The sequence below is a fragment of the Trachemys scripta genome, chromosome 2, assembly GCF_013100865.1.
Source record: "Trachemys scripta elegans isolate TJP31775 chromosome 2, CAS_Tse_1.0, whole genome shotgun sequence".
Taxonomy (NCBI): Eukaryota; Metazoa; Chordata; order Testudines; family Emydidae; genus Trachemys; species Trachemys scripta.
The window spans coordinates 58,743,026-58,758,379 of NC_048299.1; the positions used below are offsets into that span (position 1 = coordinate 58,743,026).

General features: G+C 43.0%; 1 pseudogene; it reads right to left on the reverse strand.

Moving 5' to 3' along the window:
* Positions 1-14,186: 14,186 nt before the first annotated feature.
* On the reverse strand, positions 14,187-14,337 carry LOC117874008 (annotated as a pseudogene).
* Between the last annotated feature and the right edge of the window lie 1,017 nt (positions 14,338-15,354).

Consider the following 15,354-nt stretch of genomic DNA (forward strand, 5'->3'; position numbering starts at 1 on the left):
AAATTAATCGCAATTAAAAAATTAATCATGATTAATCGCACTATTAAACAATAGAATACCAATTGAAATATATTAAATATTTTTGGATGTTTTTCTATATTTTCAAATATATTGATTTCTATTACAACACAGAATACAAAGTGTACAGTGATCACTTTATATTATTATTTTTTATTACAAATATTTGCACTGTAAAAATGATAAAAGAAATAGTATTTTTCAGTTCATCTCATACAAGTACTGTAGTGCAATCTCTTTATTGTGAAAGTGTAATTTACAAATGTAGATTTTTTTGTTACATAACTGCAAACAAAACAATGTCAAACTTTAGAACTTACAAGTCCGCTCAGTCCTACTTCTTGTTCAGCCAATCGCTAAGACAAACAAGTTTGTTTACATTGAGGGGAGATACTGCTGCCTGCTTCTTCTTTACAACATCACCTGAAATTGAGATCAGGCATTTGCATGGCACTTTTGTCGCTGGCGTTGCAAAGTATTTACATGCCAGATATACTAAACATTCGTATGCCCATGCTTTGGCCACCATTCCACAGGACATGCTTCCATGCTGATGATGCTCATTAAAAAAAACAACGAATTAATTACATTTGTGACTGAACTCCTTCGGGGAGAATTGTATGTTGCCTGTTCTATTTTACCCGCGTTCTGCCATATATTTCATGTTATAACAGTCTTGGATGATGACCCAGCACATGTTCATTTTAAGAAGACTTTCACAGCAGATTTGACAAAATGCAAAGAAGGTACCAATGTGAGATTTCTAAGGCCCAAGATTTAAGAATATGAAGTGTCGTCCAAAATCTGAGAGGGACGAGGTGTGGAGCATGCTTTCAGAAGTCTTAAAAGAGCAACATTCAGAAGTGGAAACTACAGAATTTGATCCACCAAAAAAAAAAAATCAACCTTCTGCTGGTGATATCTGACTCAGATGGTGAAAATGAACATGCGTTGGTCCGTTCTGCTTTGGGTCGTTATTGAGCAGAACCCATCATTAGCCTGGATGCATGTTCTCTGGAATGGTGGTTGAAGCATAAAGGGACATATGAATCTTTTGCGCATCTGGCTCGTAAATATCTTGCGATGCCGGCTACAACAGTGCCATGAGAATACCTGTTCTCACTTTCAGGTGACATTATAAACAAGAAGCTGGCAGCATTATCTCCTGCAAATGTAAACAAACTTGTTTGTCTGAGCGATTGGCTGAAGTAGGACTGAGTGGATTTGTGTAGCCTGTAAAGTTTTACATTGTTTTATTTTTGGATGCAGTTATTTTTTGTACATAATTCTACATTTGTAAGTTCAACTTTCATGATAAAGAAATTGCACTACAGTACTTGCATGAGGTGAATTGAAAAATACTATTTCTTTTGTTTTTTACAATGCAAATATTTGTAATAAAAAATAAAGTGGGCACTGTACACTTTGTATTGTTGTAATTGAAATCAACAATTGTAATTGTAATTTGAAAATGTAGAAAACATCCAAAAATATTTAAATAAATGGTATTCTACTATTGTTTATCAATGCAATTAATCGCGATTAATTTTTTTTAATTGCTTGACAGCCCTTATTAAAATGATGGTGGCAGCAAGTTTTGCTCTATAAAGAAAAGACTACAGAGTGCTTTTAGTAACTGAAACAGTGGATCAGCATAGTCCATTCTGCTCCCAAAGACCAGAGTGCTCCTGTGCTAGTAGGAACCCTCCACTGCTGTCCGAGGCTTCCCTTTGGGTTGGGACTGGAGTCTCTCCTCAGCCTTTTTGTGGCCTGGGTGCTGCTGGATCAGACTCCACCTGTTTGCTCTTCCTCCTTTGAAGGTTTGTTCCCAAGGGTGCACTGGCAACATTTGTTACCCTGGCCCTTATAAATAGGCTTGGCAGTATTAGATTTTTATAGGTAAGTGTTGGTAAACATCGATTTCACTGTGCCCACACAAATCAATGAAAAAATATTTCCAGCAGTAATAATCTAAATTTACCGATAGGTAAAGTAAGAAAAATGCTGCTTGAGAACTTACAAGAGTTTGATTTAAGGATATTTACTTTGCATATTTTGACATGTGATGTTGCCAATTTGTGTTTTAACCGTTATAAAACTTTAACTTTTTGAATCTCAACGTTCACTGGCATTAAATAGTAATTATCTGACACCCCTTTTTTTTCAAGAAATTGAAGAAGTGGAACAGTACATATATTTGGGCCAAGAAGTTAATATGCGCCAAGACATGAATGGAGAACTCTCGCGAAGGATTCGGGCAGGATGGTGTATGTTTAATTCCATCCTCAAAGGAAAAATCAACAAGACCACACGTACAAATATCTTCAATTCAACAGTGCTGCCAGCCATGCTGTATGGCAGTAAAATGTGGGCACTGACAAAGAGAGAAGCACAGCGGCTGTCGGTAGCTGAAAGGGCAATGGAACGAGCTATGTTGGGAATTTCCCTTCTGGATCGTATCCCAAATGAAATGATCAGAGAACACAGTGGTGTGAAAGATATTGTCGTGGAAAGCAGATGTAAGATACAATGGGCGGGGCCACATAGCACGGCTCACGGACAATAGGTGGACCGCAATCATTACTGAGTGGTACCCGCGAGAACAGAAAAAACCACCTGATCGGCCTCCAAGAAGATGGAAAGATGACATTTGTTAAACGTTTCAGATGAATGTGGATAAGAAAGGCAAGAATGCGAGAAGAATGGCAGATGTGTTGTGATCGGCGCAGTCTTAACAACAGCTGAAGACCGATCGATCCAGGTGATCCAGGTGTGATCTGACACTCCTATGGCCTGACCTCCCATAATTTCCTGCAATTGTGAAAATTTAAATGAATAAAAATAAAACAGATATCAGTTGAGATTGGAAAAAAAAATAAAATTTTGCAAAGTCTACTTATAAAGCAGCAGAACATCCTAAATTCCAGTGCTTCTGAAGCCGTGTACTGTTTCTTTAAAAATGGAGAGAGACATAATAGTAAGGAAATGAATATACTCTTGTGTGTTGCCCATTGCAGGATAGTATGGGTCACGAAACATAAGTTATAAATACTAAAGGCTGATAGCAATAGCCTAGCATTTTAAAATCTCTGTCTGCATCTTTTGCCTTGTTCTCGCTCTCTTTCCCATTTTATAAAGGCTGTCCTTAGACGAGCATCATCAGCTGCTGTCATGAAAGGTTGTGTCACATCTTTAGTTAGAGGTTTAGGTAGCTGCTGGTATTTTTAAATTCCAGGTCATCTAGCTCTGATTAGAGCAGGTGAATAGAACCCAATGCTGGCAGCTGCCAATACCTTGTCTACGTTAGCACTCCCACTGGTGAAGATGAATCAGTGGGAAATTTTAGCACAATTTTCCTACTATATACAAGGACAGACACTCTTTACACAGAAACAATTTAAAATTGCAAGCTCAGGGAATTATGTAGCTAGTTTAGCAACAGGCCACGTGCTGTCACCAAGCATGCCCCTGCTATGGCATGATGTGGCCCTGGATGGCACCCTACCTTCAGTTCTGTCCTAGTTCTCCCAATAATTTACTCACAGCCCAGAGTATTTAATAGATTAGGCCCCAAGAAGAGGAATGTTTGTCTTTATAAAATATAGGTCTCTTTGGCCCTTCTGGCCCAAATCCATCCCTTTTGGGGCTTCCAATTCATCCTTGTTCCAAGACTTCAGGTTCCCCTCCAGTTCCCACTGAGTGGGGGAGCTCTGCCAGTCCCACTGCAGCCCCTGGCCTCTCTGGTGAGTCTCTCACAGGTCTCCTCCTGACCTGGTCCCTGGACTTAGCTCCTTCCTCTTGCAGGGGGCGGCAGGTTTGTAGAAAATTTGGTGGTGCCCAGAACACCCAGAGCCTGCCCCCCCCCAAACTCTGCCCCCCCTCACCTGCCTAAGGCTCAGGGAGAACATCTGGGGTGCAGTCGCTGGGCTGGGGCATGGGATTGGGGTGCAGGAGGGGGTGAGGGGTGCAGGCTCTGGGAGGGAGTTTGGGGGCAGGAGAGGGTGTGTGGGAAGGGGGTGGGGGTGCAGGTTCTGGGATGGAGTTTGGGTGCTGGGTGCAGGCTCCGGGCTGGGGCAGGGGTGGGGGGGCAGGAGGGGGTGAGGGGTGCAGGCTCTGGGCTGAGGATGGGGGTAAAGGCTCTGGGCTGGGGCAATGGGGGTATAGGAGGGGGTGAGGGGTGCAGGGAGTTTGGGGGCACGGGTGTGTGGGAAGAGGGTGGGGTGGAGGCTCTGGGACGGGGTGTGTGTGCGGCGCTTACTTGGAGCTCCTAGGCAAGGCGGGCGGGGGGCCTCCATGTGCTGGGGCCCCCATGTGCTGCTACCTCCAGGCACTGCCCCCGCAGCTTCCTATTGGTTGCAGGGGCACTTGGAGTGGGATACAGACCCACCTCACCCAGGGGCTGCAGGTAGTGGGTGGGGGCCCCTGGCCTTTTTAAATAGCCTGGGAGAGGCGGGAGGGTGGGCAAGGGAGAGAGCCGGCCTCAAACATTGCTGGAGCTGGGCCCCGGGCCAGGAATATTCCTGGTGCCCAGGCACCATGAGCCCATAGAACTCGCCACCCATGTCCTCTTGGTTAAGGGATCCCGCAGCTTTCCTTCTTGGCACTTTGCTGTGATTCAGGCAGGCTTCCCTAGCCCACCAATTTCCCTTCTGACTCAATTCCAGGCTATCTGCCCTCTCTCCTCTCGGGAGTCCCCTAAAATCTGGCTTTTATCATGTTTAAGAGTTAGCTACCTGATCAGTGCCTGGCCCCATTTCCAGCGAGTCTGCTGCTCCCTTGAATACCAGTTTCCTTAAAAGAGCCATGTAAAGGAACAGGGGTTGGGTGGACCCAGGCTCTCTATCCCTAAACAGGGATGGACCACGGTGTTTCATACAGCAAGTTGTCCATCCTTAGGCTATTGGTACATACTTTGGGTTTGTGGTAAGGATTGGTTTTGAGCATGAATATTGAGACTATCGATATAGAAAATAGTCTTACCTGAGAATTTCCAGACTTGTGTACATTTAACTGTAACATTCTTTACAACTAATTGTGTCAGAGGACAAATTAGCAACCTTCATTTAGTGATAATGATATTTTTGAGGGAGATTTAGGTTCCTATTTTCCACTGTTTATCTAGACCCCAGCATGTCATCCATAGAATTTCTGGAAAACTATCCATGAGGATCTGTTCATTAGTTAAATTTGTTGTTGAATGCCTTAAATCTGTTTTTCAGAACCACCCATCTGCCTTTACCAGCCTATAGGGTCATATGGACTATAGCTAATATCTCTCCAGGTTCTGCCAGGAGCTTTTTTATCATGCCTCCTGCACTGGCACCTGCCAGGAGCACAGCAAGCGCTCAGCCTGGTTGCTAGGCAACCCAGGAAGCTCATCTGGGCCCAGTGAGCCTTTGCCAAAAATGGTGCCTCCTGATTGGGCAAAGGAGCCAGCGGCCTGCTTCTTGAGCTTTGCAATAGCACAGCAGCTACTCAATGCATACCATGCCCACAGCTGCACTTGCCCTGCTCCTGCTTCGGTTTCCAGTCCTTGCTCCAGCCCTGCTCCTGCTTCTGCTTCCAGTCCTCGCTCCAGCCTTGGCTTTGGCTACTTCAGTCCAGTCTTTGTCTCCTTGCCCTACTCCTGATTCTGACTTCAGTTCTGACCTTTGGTATGGCTCTTTGGTGCTGACTCTAGCTTCACCCCCTCAGCCTGGTACCTAGCTCCTGGATCTACTCCTGCTGTTACTCCAAACTGCCACCGCATGCCCTGAGAGCTTACAGCACACAGAAGTCAATACACCAAAAGAGTTCTTAGGTTACAATTAAACAGTGCACTATTTTTATTTGGAATTAAGTTCCCTACCACACCCACTATCTGCAGGTAAAACAGAACAGGAGACATACAATTCTCCCCCAAGGAGTTCAGACACAAATGTAATTAAATGTGTTTTTTTTTTTTAACAAGCATCATCAGCATGGAAGCATGTCCTGTGGAATGGTGGCCAAAGCATGAAGGGGCATACAAATGTTTAGTATATCTGGCATGTAAATACCTTGCGACGCCGGCTACAAAAGTGCCATGCAAATGCCTGTTCTCACTTTCAGGTGACATTGTAAATAAAAAGCAGGCAGCAGTATCTTCCATCAATGTAAACAAACTTGTTTGTCTTAGTGATTGGCTGAACAAGAAGTAGGACTGAGTGGACTTGTAGGCTCTAAAGTTTGATATTGTTTTGTTTTTGAGTGCAGTTATGTAACAAAAATATCTACATTTGTAAGTTACACTTTCACGATAAAGAGATTGCAGTACAGTACTTGTATGAGATGAATTGAAAAAATCCTGTTTCTTTTGTTTATCACTTTTATAGTGCAAATATTTGTAATAAAAATAATAATATAAAGTGAGCACTGTACACGTTGTATTCTGTGTTGTAATAGAAATCAATATATTTGAAAATGTAGAAAAACATCCAAAAATATTTAATAAATTTCAATTGGTGTTCTATTGTTTATCAGTGTGATTAAAATGGCGATTAATCACAATTCTTTTTTTTGAGTTAATCGCGTGAGTTAACTGCGATTAATCAACAGCCCTAGTCTTATTATTTTTAAGGCAAGAAGTATTTATGAACCATTCATAAATGGTTGGCTTACACTCCATTCCATCTCTATCAAAAACTGGAAACAGACTCTTTTTCTTAATGCCCCATCCATTTATGGGGCTGGGTATAGATTCATAGATTCTAGGACTGGAAGGGACCTCGAGAGGTCATCGAGTCCAGTCCCCTGCCCGCATGGCAGGACCAAATACTGTCTAGACCATCCCTGATAGACATTTATCTAACCTACTCTTAAATATCTCCAGAGATGGAGATTCCACAACCTCCCTAGGCAATTTATTCCAGTGTTTAACCACCCTGACAGTTAGGAACTTTTTCCTAATGTCCAACCTAGACCTCCCTTGCTGCAGTTTAAACCCATTGCTTCTGGTTCTATCCTTAGAGGCTAAGGTGAACAAGTTTTCTCCCTCCTCCTTATGACACCCTTTTAGATACCTGAAAACTGCTATCATGTCCCCTCTCAGTCTTCTCTTTTCCAAACTAAACAAACCCAATTCTTTCAGCCTTCCTTCATAGGTCATGTTCTCAAGACCTTGAATCATTCTTGTTGCTCTTCTCTGGACCCTTTCCAATTTCTCCACATCTTTTTTGAAATGCGGTGCCCAGAACTGGACACAATACTCCAGCTGAGGCCTAACCAGAACAGAGTAGAGCGGAAGAATGACTTCTCGTGTCTTGCTCACAACACACCTGTTAATACATCCCAGAATCATGTTTGCTTTTTTTTGCAACAGCATCACACTGTTGACTCATATTTAGCTTATGGTCCCCTATAACCCCTAGATCCCTTTCTGCCGTACTCCTTCCTAGACAGTCTCTTCCCATTCTGTATGTGTGAAACTGATTTTTTCTTCCTAAGTGGAGCACTTTGCATTTGTCTTTGTTAAACTTCATCCTGTTTAACTCAGACCATTTCTCCAGTTTGTCCAGATCATTTTGAATTATGACCCTGTCCTCCAAAGCAGTTGCAATCCCTCCCAGTTTGGTATCATCCGCAAACTTAATAAGCGTACTTTCTATGCCAGTATCTAAGTCGTTGATGATGATATTGAACAGAGCCGGTCCCAAAACAGACCCCTGCGGTACCCCACTCGTTATGCCTTTCCAGCAGGATTGGGAACCATTAATAACATATGGTTATCCAGCGAGTTATGCACCCACCTTATAGTAGCCCCATCTAAATTGTATTTGCCTAGCTTATTGATAAGAATATCATGCGAGACCATATCAAATGCCTTACTAAAGTCTAGGTATACCACATCCACAGCTTCACCCTTATCCACAAGGCTCGTTATCCTATCAAAGAAAGATATCAGATTGGTTTGACATGATTTGTTCTTCACAAATCCATGCTGGCTGTTCCCTATCACCTTACCACCTTCCAAGTGTTTGCAGATGATTTCCTTAATTACTTGCTCCATTATCTTCCCTGGCACAGAAGTTAAACTAACTGGTCTGTAGTTTCCTGGGTTGTTTTTATTTCCCTTTTTATAGATGGGCACTATATTTGCCCTTTTCCAGTCTTCTGGAATCTCTCCTGTCTCCTATGATTTTTCAAAGATAATAGCTAGAGGCTCAGATACCTCCTCTATTAGCTCCTTGAGTATTCTAGGATGCATTTCATCAGGCCCTGGTGACTTGCAGGCATCTAACTTTTCTAAGTAATTTTTAACTTGTTCTTTTTTTATTTTATCTGCTAAACCTACCCTCTTCCCATTAGCATTCACTATGTTAGGCATTCCTTCAGACTTCTCGGTGAAGACCGAAACAAAGAAGTCATTAAGCATCTCTGCCATTTCCAAGTTTCCTGTTACTGTTTCTCCCTCTTCACTAAGCAGTGGGCCTACCCTGTCTTTGGTCTTCCTCTTGCTTGTAATGTATTGATAAAAAGTCGTCTTGTTTCCCTTTATTCCTGTAGCTAGTTTGAGCTCATTTTGTGCCTTTGCCTTTCTAATCTTGCCCCTGCATTCCTGTGTTGTTTGCCTATATTCATCCTTTGTAATCTGTCCTAGTTTCCATTTTTTATATGACTCCTTTTTATTTTTTAGATCATGCAAGATCTCGTGGTTAAGCCAAGGTGGTCGTTTGCCACATTCTCTATTTTTCCTAACCAGCGGAATAGCTTGCTTTTGGGCTCTTAATAGTGTCCCTTTGAAAAACTGCCAACTCTCCTCAGTTGTTTTTCCCCTCAGTCTTGATTCCCATGGGACCTTACCTATCAGCTCTCTGAGCTTCCCAAAATCTGCCTTCCTGAAATCCATTGTCTCTATTTTGCTGTTCTCCCTTCTACCCTTCCTTAGAATTGCAAACTCTATGATTTCATGATCACTTTTCACCCAGGCTGCCTTCTACTTTCAAATTCTCAATGAGTTCCTCCCTATTTGTTAAAATCAAGTCTAGAACAGTTTCCCCCCTAGTAGCTTTTTCAACCTTCTGAAATAAAAAGTTGTTTGCAATGCAGTCCAATAATTTGTTGGATAGTCTGTGCCCTGCTGTGTTATTTTCCCAACATATATCCGGATAGTTGAAGTCCCCCATCACCACCAAATCTTGGGCTTTGGATGATTTTGTTAGTTGCTTAAAAAAAAGCCTCATCCACCTCTTCCACCTGGTTAGGTGGCCTGTAGACTCCTAGCATGACATCTCCCTTGTTTTTTACCCCTTTTAGCCTAACCCAGAGACTCTCAACACTTCCATCTCCTATGTCCATCTCTACCTCAGTCCAAGTGTGTACATTTTTAATATATAAGGCAACACCTCGTCCCTTTTTCCCCTGTCTATCCTTCCTGAGCAAGCTGTAGCCATCCACACCAACATTCCAATCATGTGTATTATCCCACCAAGTTTCAGTGATGCCAACAATGTCATAGTTGTATTTATTTATTAGCACTTCCAGTTCTTCCTGCTTATTACCCATACTTCTCGCATTTGTATATAGGCATCTAAGATACTGGTTTGATCTTTCCTCCCAGTTTTGTCCTGACCCTCCTTTCTCTCTGCCAATATAGCCCACACTCCCTCTCGTTTCCGACCCATCTCCCAGGTCTCCATGTTCCCCACTTAACTGTGGGCTTTGCTCACCTGTCCCTGTCAAACCTAGTTTAAAGCCCTCCTCACTAGGTTAGCCAGTCTGTGTCCAAATAGGGTCTTCCCCCCCTCGAAAGGTGAACGCCATCTCTGCCTAGCAGTCCTTCCTCGAATAGCATTCCGTAATCTAGGAAGTATGGCTATAAACTGCATCTGACTGGAGGGCCTGGTGGCTATGTGGAGGAGATACTTCTGAGGTAGCACCTATAAAATATCACAATGTTGCAACCTCCAGAGTAAGTCGAGTATAGGGTGTCTCAAAACTCTAGCCCCCACTGCCTTGTGGGTATTCCTTGGTTGGAGTAAGGCTAAGGGACATCACCCTGACAGAAATGTGCCCTCATTGAGGCATTAGGCAACCAGCAGCAGCTCAGATCTGTTTCTCTCTGGTAGAAGCTGCAACCATTGAGGCGCTGAATGTCTAGACTTCGTCTGACCTTTGAACTCTGTCTGAATGGTCTAAAGAGAGGATGATAGGTCTAGGGCACCCTCCACTCCTCCATACTTTTGCCTAGACATATGCATCGAAGGTAGGGTTGCCAGGTGTCCAGTTTTCACCTGGAACACCCAGTTGAAAAATGACCCTGCCAGCTCTGGTCAGCACACCTGACCGGGCTGCTAAAAGTCTGGTTGACTGCAGCGGGGCTGGCAGGCTCCTGGGCTGGCAGGCTCTGCGTGGTTCCCAGGAAGTGGCCAGAGTGTCTGGCTCCTAGGTGGAGGGTCGGCCAGTGGGACGCCACGTGCTGCCCCCACCCTGAGAGTCGGCTCTCCAGGTCCCATTGGCTGGGAACTGCAGCCAATGGGAGCTGCGGGGGAAGCACACGGAGCCAAATGGCCTCTTCTCTGTCTAAGAGCTGGAGGGACATGTCGCTACTTCCCTGGAGCTGCCTGAGGTCAGCGCTGCCCGAAGCCTGCACCCCAAACCCCCTCCCACAGCCCAACTCCCTTCCCCAGCCCTGAACCTCATCCTGCACCCAAACTCCCTCCTGGAGCCAGCACCCCCCGCATCTCAACTTCCTGTTCCAGTCCTGAGTTCCCTCCCACACTTTGAACCTCTTGGCCCCAGCCCAGAGCCCTTCTTGCACTCTAAACCCCTTATCCCTGACCCTACTCCAGAGCCTGGACCCACAGCCGGAGACCTCATCCCCTCCCACACCCCAATACCCTGCCCCAGCCTGGAGCCCCTTCCCACACTCCGAACCCCTCGGCCCCACCCCCAGCCCAGAGCCCCTTCTTGCACCCTAAACCCCTTATTCCTGGTCCCACCCTAGAGCCTGCACCCCCAGCTGGATTCCGCACCCCCTTCTGCACCCCAACCCCTTGTCCCAGCCCGTAGGCCCCTCCTGCACCTCAAACCCCGCACCCCCAGCCAGATCCCTTCCCCCCCCACACACACTCTTCCCCAGCCCAGTGAAAATGAGCAAGTGAGCACGGGTGGGGGAGACCATGTGACGGGGGTGGGGCCTCAGAGAAGGGGTGGGGGAGAGTGGGGCCTAGGGCAAGGGTGTTTTGGTTTTCTGCACTTAGAAAGTTGGCAACCCTTACTCAAAAGTCTTGGTGTGATGGTTGCAGAATTCCGTAAGGGGCATAAGGAACCTGAGGCAGCTACCAAGGTGTCCAAGCAGCCCTATTCAGGGGTGGCCTGCTTGCCTCTCATCCATTTATGTTCTAATGCTCTGCGCATGTATGTAAGAAATAAACAACAAAATAACAACAACGAAGTGGCGTAAACATATTTTCTGAACGTAACAGTAGCCATTTCAAGGACAGACTATGGTGATTGTCACTGCAAAGGATAATAAGCCAGCACAGCAAAATTGAATATAAAGACTAAGTTATAAATGCAGTGATTATCCATTAGACATAGTAGCACGTAGTTGTTTTTTTTCAAACAATTTATCCTTGGTTCGCTCGTGATAAACAAATCTAGCTACATTAACCATTCTGTTATGATACAATCTAAAAGAAGTACCTGAAATGAGGTATTATTAGAGGCATCTTAAAAATGTAAGAATAATTCTTGGAAAATCAATCTAGCATGTATTTTATCTTTTACTTCTCTTTGAGAGAATAATTGCCCCAGTAGATGATTGTGGACTGTTATAAGATGTAATTTGTTCTGTCAGTTCTCTGAAATGTTTTACAGATTAGTACTTAAGAGCTGGCATTTACAAACCTCCTACTGAAGCTAATGTGTAGCAGTATTCAATACATTTTTCCATATAGCTATTTCTAGAACTGCTTGTGTTTTCTATTTTTTGTTTAAAGATGTGTAGATTTAAAATTATTACACAAATCTCTGAACTCTTTATTGGGAATGCAAATAATGGAATTGATCCTGCAAATAGATAACATGCACACATACCCTGAGTTCCCTTGAATTCAGTGGGAGTTTGCACGGGAATAAGGGACCTCAAGTGGGGACCTGTTTGCAGGATTAATCCCAAAGAACAAGTTTTCAACTCTACAGATTTATTTCAGGAGGGCTAGTGAGTCTTGAACTGTTGTGGTGATTATTACTTATTTTTATTCTGGTAATGTCTAGTGGTTCCATTCAGGATCGGGGCCCTGCTGGGTGCTGTACAGCCTCATTAAAAAAAGAGAGAGTCCCTACCTGGAAGAACTAAAAATCTAAATAGAGAAACAGACCAAAGGGGCAGAGGTGAAGGGGATGCAACATAGAAATGAGAATGGGGGGCAAACAATGTGGTAGCTCTGCTTTTAAAAATAATTATTTGTATCACTGTGGGTTTTGTTTTGTTAAATAAGGGCAAAAAATTCAGGGGCTTGGTTAACTGGATCATAGGAGTTGGAAAAAGAAGGGAGGAAAGGGCAATATTGAGGGAAGAGGAGGATGAAGGCTTTCCTTGTTGTTATGAAACAGAAAGCCTGGCCGGGTCTCAGTCTGTTCCCTAATGAACAAGTGACCAATCGCAAAAGTGACCATCACAGTTAGCATTGATTTGTTGGTATCCTTGCTGGCAGTTTCAGGAGAGGGGACACTAGGCTTTGAAATCTAAGATAGCTTGTATCCCCCTAGAAGTGATCTCTCCAGGTCCTTGCATTGATTGGACAATGTGGTCAGGGCACCTTTCACTGCATATCTCTTTGTTCTGCATCTGCTATGGTCTCCAGGACTGGCAACCTAGCACCTATCACTGGTAAGAAGGTCATTGTATTTTATTTTTTTGGCATTAAAAAGTAAATAAAAAGAGCATTCCTAGACATGGCAGGATCAAGTTTTGTAGAATTTCTATATCTAATCAATGCAGAATTTTTATTGTTAAAAATTGGTGTATTTTTGGATGATATATAAGACTTCTGGGGGACGTTTTTTGATCATGGTTATAGTAAATTCAGCAGATTTTGTCACTGTTTTGTATTTGATGTTGCAAATCAGGCTTTAGTGTCTACCATATTTTTCAGTGCCAGAATAACTTGTCTCCTAAGTGTCAGTCTCTTAATAGGCTTGCTTATTAAAAGAACATCTGCTTCCCAAGTATTCTGGCTCATCACTTGAGAATTCAGTCTTAATTTTCTGCATGGTTGCTTCTAAGATTTTGAAGATATACCTGTATTGGTTTATCCAGGCCTTTGGTTGGTTAAAATACATCAGTAAATATATGAGAAGTTCACTTTAACACAAGTGAAAAGATAAAGGAGTATCCACACTTTGGGGACCTTTGTGGTAATGGGAAAATTTAAGTTTTAATGTCAGGATGAATTAGGCTTATTGCTTGGCCAAAATGGTGACTATGTAGATATAGAGTTCTGAGGAGGAAGAAATGAGACTTTTGGATGACTGTCAGTATTTTCTTATTGGGATAGTGTACTATGCAAAGCTACATTGAAATGTCCTATTTCTGGGCTTTATAAATTACTCTGTGTACAAAATGCTCCCAAAATGGGTGTGAGAGCTGTTTGTGAGAATGTCAGGTGCAGATTATTGGATCATGATGGAAAACTAACATTAACAACAACCGAGGAAGAAAGGTGGTGATATTCTATTCAAACCACACTCAGACTCCTCTGATAGCTTGGCCAAAATTCAGACTAGAATGAAAGAACTGGGGCATGGAAGGCAGTAAGTAGCTGAGCAGCCTTCACATGTGCTGCTCCTATACATCAACCATGTGGCAGGTGCTGCAGGCCACATGGTGCCAGTGGACACTTGGAAAAACAAATAAGTTTGGAAGGGAGCAATGTCTGCACTGTACTGTACAAATTTATTCCATCCTATTTGGCAATATCAAGAGGTAGGTTGCAAGATATAAAACCGTACATAGAATTTATTAAACCCCACTATGGCTTCACAAGATGCCTCTTGCGTTATTATTTACATAGCGGCAATGTTGTGACATCAGAGGTTCTCTAACACATTTACTGTGGGAATGCCCTATGGCACAGCTCTTAATTAGAATTCATTTAGCCTTGCAGCAGCAGTTTCACCGAGGTTGAAGTTAGTCATTAAAGGAGACATTAGTCACTTACTGTCTTCGAGCAAATATTTGAGAATCGCTTTGGCTACTAAGAAGATCCTTCTCAACATGTGGAAAAAAATTTCAATTAGCAATAATCATGCCTCGGATTAATCTCATTGGCTACGATACTGCCATTGCACAAGATCCTGCATGAGATTTGGTGGAGCAGTGCTCTCCTGGCTGTAGCTAAATTTGAGATGGCATCCTTAATCCAGGTGAGTAAATTCCACATGTGCAAGCAGATTTGGCATTCAGTTTTAAGAAAATTAGTAGTTAACAACTTAGGTTAGAAATATCTAGCGTCTCTCATGATGTTTTATAAGTTATAGTGCTGGAGCCCATTTAAAACTTTAATTTTCTTTTTAGTTTCTAGTCTGACTCTGAGGATGCCCTGCAGATATGTTACCGTTTTCAGCAATTCTTTGTGGGGCGGTACACTATACGATATAGTCTACTGTGATGTAAGTTTGACCTTCATTTATGGGTTTTGTCTGGATGTGTTCATGTTTGTCTATGTATGGTGGCATTTCTCCTACTGTTGGTTTTGTTCATCAGAGGATGTCTGATATGAACTTCATCTTTTTACAATATAACTGGAAATTTGCACTGGCTCGGCCTTACAAATTGTTTAAGGATGTGTAGATTTGTGGTCCCAGTACAAGAATGATGTTGATTAAGGTGAAGCCAAACTGTTCTAAACCTTTTCAGTCTAATTTATAAAACATATACAATAAAATAGAGGCCAAAAGTTATATAAATGTTTTCTATAAAATGAGTAACACATCAGAAAGCAATGGGCTTAATTTGTAGCAAGGGAGATTTAGGTTAGATATTATGAAAGACTTTCTAACTAAAAGGTAGCTAAGCTCTGGAATTGTCTGCCAAGGGAGGTTGTGGAATACCCATCATTTGAGGTTTTTAAGAACAGATTGGACAAACACCTTTTAGGGATGGTCTAGATATACTTGGTCCTGCTTTAGTACAGGGAGCTGGACTAGATGAACTCTCAGGGTCCCTTCCAGTCCTATGTTTCTATGATTCAATGACCCCAATTGTCTGAGGTGCTTAATGCTTTTATGGAGCTGAGTGTCTTTATTGAGTGGGAGTTTAGGGCACTCAGCAGTCTTTAAATGTTGGGCCCTCGCTTTGGAGATGCCTAGGTA